General features: G+C 35.7%; 1 long non-coding RNA gene across 1 annotated transcript; it reads right to left on the minus strand.

Moving 5' to 3' along the window:
• Positions 1–937: 937 nt before the first annotated feature.
• LOC145463205 (uncharacterized) lies at positions 938–4956 on the minus strand. The gene is made up of 3 exons (XR_014041301.1): positions 3840–4956; positions 3118–3203; positions 938–1872 (listed from the first exon to the last, which is right to left on the minus strand). It is a non-coding gene; the product is annotated as an uncharacterized LOC145463205 (long non-coding RNA).
• Between the last annotated feature and the right edge of the window lie 1058 nt (positions 4957–6014).

The raw sequence follows: 6014 nt of genomic DNA on the forward strand, positions 1-6014 counted from the left end.
ATACAACTAATTTCACTCTGTAAGAATATTGTCGCAGGAATTTACAAACATGGCGCAAAGCTGTTGAATTGTCTCGTTTCTGAGCCTTTGAAGCAAAAAGTTATGAGTGTGCTCATGTTATCGTCGCCATAGCTTACAAAAAGTAGGATGAGAAACTTGAATTGGAAAACAAATAAATAACTTCAAGATGATTTCAAAGTTGGATTAAAATAAAACTGATTGAACTCTGTTAAAAGTTTGTCGCCAGATTTTACAAACATGGAGTAAAACAATTTAGTTGTCATGTTTTTGTGCCCTTCACGCAAAAAAATTATTAATTTGTTCATGTCGTTGCTATGGCTTACAAAGAGCAGGACATGGAATTATATTTGTTTACACAACAGCCTAATTGTCCCAGTATAGGTAAATTACCTTTTAAAGCCAGGTGTTCGAAATAGTTTTTCATTACGTTTTCGAGTTAAATTTAACCTGTGTTACAAACAAGAAGTGGCAGCTGAAAAGGTCTTGTAATTATCAGATAGAACATGGCAAAGCAAATAGCTTGCCATGTTGCTTATCTTTATAGTACATGTTAACACCATCTCGTGCAAAATGTTTCAGAACTTAAACGGTTTCGGATATATTTGGCGGAAATTTTTCGAGATAGAAAGAGTCGAAAGTACGTTTTATCGCGTTAAAAATTTGCGAAACGGCTGGTTAAATTTTTCTTTGTCTCAAAATTTTTTTACACGAGGTGGTGTTTACATCTTTTGGCGGGAAATTTCAAGGGAAGCCATTTTGAATTTTTTGTCCAAAAAGTTGTCAGGGGAAACGCTGTGCAAATGTTTTCAAATTTTCCCGCCAAAAGTCTTAGTATATAGAGGGAACATTTTTTCTTGACACCTTTTTAATTGACGTAATCGAACATAGATTAATTAATTAAGATGAATAAAACTAATTGGAAGACAAAACACTTGTTGTTTATTGATTGAATATATATTAAGAGATAATAAAAAATGGAATGAAAGCTTTACATCTTGTTGTGTTTATTGACTTTTAATTACAACGAAGAGAGCAGACAATAAACAATTGAACTCAGTTTTATTGACAATACAATTGAGAGTAGTAGATAAGACTGACTAAATAAACTACTTTGAAAAAATTTTTTTAAAAAAAACGGCGCATGCGTATTTTTGGCGCTCGTATTTTTTCTAAGTTTTTTGGCGGGAAAAATAAAAAATTAAACAGATGTTACTTACAGCAATTATAGCGAGAAATTTTTTTTAAAAAAAACGGCGCATGCGTATTTTTAGCGCCCATATTTTTTCTAAGTTTTTTGGCGGGAAAATTAAAAATTTTTTTAACGGATGTCACTAGTAAAACAACTTGGAGACAAAATTCCGCATTAAGGTCTTGAACTTTACTGACATTTAGATTTTACAAACAAGTGGAAAACCCTTAACGCAAAGCCGTGTATACTCGACGACTGGTTTTCAAAGAGTCGAAGGAACATTTTTATCTGCTTTACTTTCTAAGTAATCTTGAAGTCTAGTTCATTTAGTCTTTCTTTGATGTAAACTTGTTTACAGAAACAGGTGAACAGTCCAGAGTTTTAAATAAATCAACAAGACAATTTTAGCTGCGATTGTTGTTGGGCTTTTAACACTGTTGTAAACTTGTTCTGACTGTTAATGGTCTAAAATTGGCGAGAAATGTTTTGGAAATGAGCAAGACAATTTTAGTTGCAAGTGTTCACGTGTAATCTCTCTTGAAGTGAAAATCAGCTTATTTCGTTTTCTACCTGTGCTGTAAACTTCGGTTTTACTTGGTTGATAGTCTCGGCTCTTCGTTTCTCCTCGATTCTGACGTGAAGCTCCAAACGACCTTGGCAATCTGCAAGAAATAAAAATAAATAAATCAGTTATTACAATTATTCTGAAATTCTTTAAATACAGCCGAACGTAAGCTTTTCTCTTCTTAGGCGCCGAACTCTATCGACAAGATAAAAAATAATAAATTGAGGTCTAAAGGCTAGCGTCTGCATGGTTGTTAAAATCTTAATCCTCAGCTTAACAGCTGATTAATGAAAGTTCTTTTTGAAACCCGTCATTCAAACATGTAAGTACCACGTTCAATAAATAATAGCTAAGGCGACTGAAACTAAGGATGTTTTCCTACTGTTGCTGTCGATTACTGCCGATCGCTTTGAAAATCGAAAACGCGCACGCAGAATTTCCTTTTGCTCAGCGCATTTGCTGCGTGTCGATAAGAATGTATATTTAAAAAATAGAGTTGACCCCCTTATATTCCACACCAGTTAGGTACCATATTATTTTTGCTCTGAAAAATTATAGTCCTTTGCAAATTTCAGATCCGTGGGGAACACGAAACCTTCAAATTAATTGATCAGATGTCCGAGTTTATTCTCAGTAACAGGTGAATTAAAACTTGAAAAATATATCTGGAAAAAACTGTGATTGCACCAGTTTTGCGAACGGGAATTTTTCAAAAGACAAACGACTGAATATAAAGCTTATTAAAGTGATCGATTCATAACATTTAGCAAAGAAAACTACGAATTTGTATCCTTCTCTACCGGAATTTTTACTTGATTTTCAGGTAAATTCTCGTTCGATGTTTGATGGCAAATAAGAACAGACTGGTCTTTCGTGGGAATCCCCCTTAAAAAAATGAAACTGCTCTATGCGGAAAAATAAGCGAAAGTCACTCTCAGATGACAATTTCATAGGCCCGTTTTTCTAATTTAAGGCTGTAAGGCTGTAAAGCGTGTAAAACAATGGAAATACCTTACTAGGCGTTTTTGTTTCTCGTTACAAATTGATTAGTACAGATATGTTTTACCATGGAATCCCTAACCTTTGGTTACACTACATGTTAAGACCAGGTCCCTCAAACTAGTAGGATCAACTGAGCCGATTAACAAACCAACATTTGTCACAACTGCAAACTGAAAAACCGTTTTTGCAGTTTACTTGTGGTTTGGTTAATCTCGACTGAACTGAAAATAATCAGAAGTGAAAAACACCTTTTCAAAACGATGAATAACATAATCCTTGATTCGCGTTAGTCAGCTTCTGATCAACCAGGCCGGACCTACAACTTAGTTAATCAACGTACCTCTTTAAAAAACGTTTTCAAGTTGTCCTTCTCTCCCGTGTGGCATTTGATGATTTCCAGCCTTTTCCATCCCATACACTTCACATCTGCATTGATAGAGACAAGCAACCAATTAATATATGCTGAACATGACTAATGAAATGTGAAAGTGACCTAACGAAAATATTGTAAGTAAGGTGTTTTGCTTGTATAAAAACGAAAATAATAGCACAATAATAACACATAAACCACGAGAGTGTATGGATTCGGATCGATTTGTACCAAAACTTGAGGGGAGGGATGTGAGGACGTGACAGTTTCTTTCCTAAAAAGGGGGGGTTAACATTTTCCCACCCTTGGGGTCTTACTTTCTTCCAAAAATGGGGTCGAAACCCTGCAGTATTGCAACACGGCTCGTACTTTCTGGTTATTCATACTGGAAAAAATCGATACATAATGTTTGGTTTCCTGGGGTATCCTCAAGCAATTCTATGCTATTTTTTATTAAACAGCTAGACTCGATTCAAACGCAAAGCGAGAACGTAACGGATTTTAAGTTCTATTAATGTAAATGAATACCTTACACAGATGTAATTGTTAATTAGTAATGTACATATTTGTAGATAGATACAAGACCCCACAAGCAAACCTGTTGAAAATCACAAAATCGTGTTTAAATAAAGGATTGTCGTCGTTGTTGTTATTCTTCAATATATCTTGGGGAAAATAGACATTGTACTCACCTATTGCTGTCACTGATACAGAGAATACGAATGAAGCTCCTGGCAATGCTTGTAAGTCGTTCCATCGTCAGTGAATATCATCCCGAAACTGTCAAGAAAAATGCAATAAGAAAATACATCCCTTATGTTGGTTACGGAAGATAGAAAAGTGTGGGAGTTAGGAAATGAACAACACGGGTCTATACATTCTTGCAGTCTTTATTTCCAAAAAGTTAATTCTCCCTGCTGACTGTAAGAAATATCTTTTAAGATCGGTTCTGAGAATTTGATGTTACATCAAGATAATTTCCTCTTGTTAAAGATGTTATTTATTTTAAAGAGAAATTGTTGTTGATCATGTTTTAGCAGTTAAACGGTAGGTACATACAAAGGGTGTTTGGTTAAAACAAAATTCAATCCAAATATTTCGAATGCAATCCAATTACTTGATCCAATCGTTTTATTTCCGATTTGAAGAAATCTTAACATCGAGAAATAATAAAATAATAATATAACAGTCTACCAGAGCATGTAAAAACCCATAAGGTGTCATAACACAGATATAAGTATCCACAAACAGAGGTTGACATTACAGACGGCCACAGACCTATGCACTTATTAGCAGGCAGGGATAAGGCTATTCAAGAACGGGGCATTATCCAGTACAATGCTCAAAACGTTCAACTATTTTCAAACACTTCACTAAGGCTTACGAGACAATTAAAACACTGACGACTAAAAAGTACAAAGATAATTTCAAAAGAATTTACTTAACGAAGAAGAGAATATTCAACAAGGTACATTCAATATTCATCGGTTGGCTTCTCGAGCGGTTCACAATGCTTGAAGGCGAACAGCTTACCTGGAATTTCACTTCTTGTTTCATACGTCAGACGATCAAGCGTAAAGCGTTTCTTGCTTTTCCACGTCCTTATTTGTTCAAACTTTCCAACTAAGCGACCAGTAGAAACATAACCACACAACTTCAACTAAATTTAAGCAAACGTGGTCGTTGAAGAAGGAAAATTTTCGCACATGCACTAAATTGAATGCATTAATTCTGCATAATATTAAAGGTGCGATTCGAATGGTGAAATTTGAACTATGGCAAATTTGTGCATACCTATTCAAACTAGCCCCCGCGAAACGAAGGAACAATTTTATTTTTATTTTTTTCTGGGAGAAATTGTTTGATTAACAACAAGATGCTTGATGGAAATGTTTGATCCATCGTTTAGCTGTTGTAAATGTGAACTTGGAGGATGACAAAAAAACAACTAACAAAACAAAACAAAACAACAATAATAATATGCGCAATATACAATGGCTCTGCCTGTGCGCTATATATCCTGGTACATTTCTCAGTCGTCCTTTTTAAAAACGAACAACAACAAAGGGAAACAAACAAAATAGCGGACGAAAAGTATGGAAAGAAGAAAGAAAGAGAAAAAGAGAAGCAATCACATGCTGTTTTTAATTTAAAAAAGTCACTTCTACCTATGTTCCCTCTTACTTCTTCTCTAATCTTTCTCATGGCCACCCAAGAATTATCTCCCTCTTCACACGACTCGTTTAGAAGAACCAGAGAAGAGGAAACGGCGGGGAATTTCCTGTTACGCTCCCTTGCACACTCGATCCAGTCTTCACACGGTCACTTCTCACGCGCGCGAACACAGTCGGCCACAGTTTTAGTCAAGGAAGTTGAATGAAATTTTAATGAAGTTTCGCCAAGCAACATGAAAATTACTCTTTATGCTTGCTTATGTTCGATCTGATTGGGTGACAGGAAACAGAATTGTCTAATATTGCTTCATCGACGATGTAAGAAAACCAAGAGGACTGATTGTAGTCGGCTATGAAATGACCTGGCTTCGAATGGAAAGGAATTTCAAAATCTCATATACATCGAGTTACAGGCAACACTGCATGCACTTTGATTTAACACACTCAATTGATACCGACGATTTGATTCGTTATAAAGCACGCTGTAAACCCGTCAAAGATCAATACCATCATGGAAGACATTGACGTATTCGCTAGGGCTTTTCGTTATACCTGGGCTTGCACTGAAGCTGATCTTAAATGTAAACGTTTTTAAAAGCGAGCACGGCTGGCAAATAGTATGAGGAATGAAAATGAAGGCGAAAAACGCCCCCCTCCCGCCCCCCATTTTCGGTCCTCGTTTCATTTGGTCTG

Source organism: Orbicella franksi, chromosome 12, assembly GCF_964199315.1.
Source record: "Orbicella franksi chromosome 12, jaOrbFran1.1, whole genome shotgun sequence".
NCBI classification, from domain to species: Eukaryota; Metazoa; Cnidaria; class Anthozoa; order Scleractinia; family Merulinidae; genus Orbicella; species Orbicella franksi.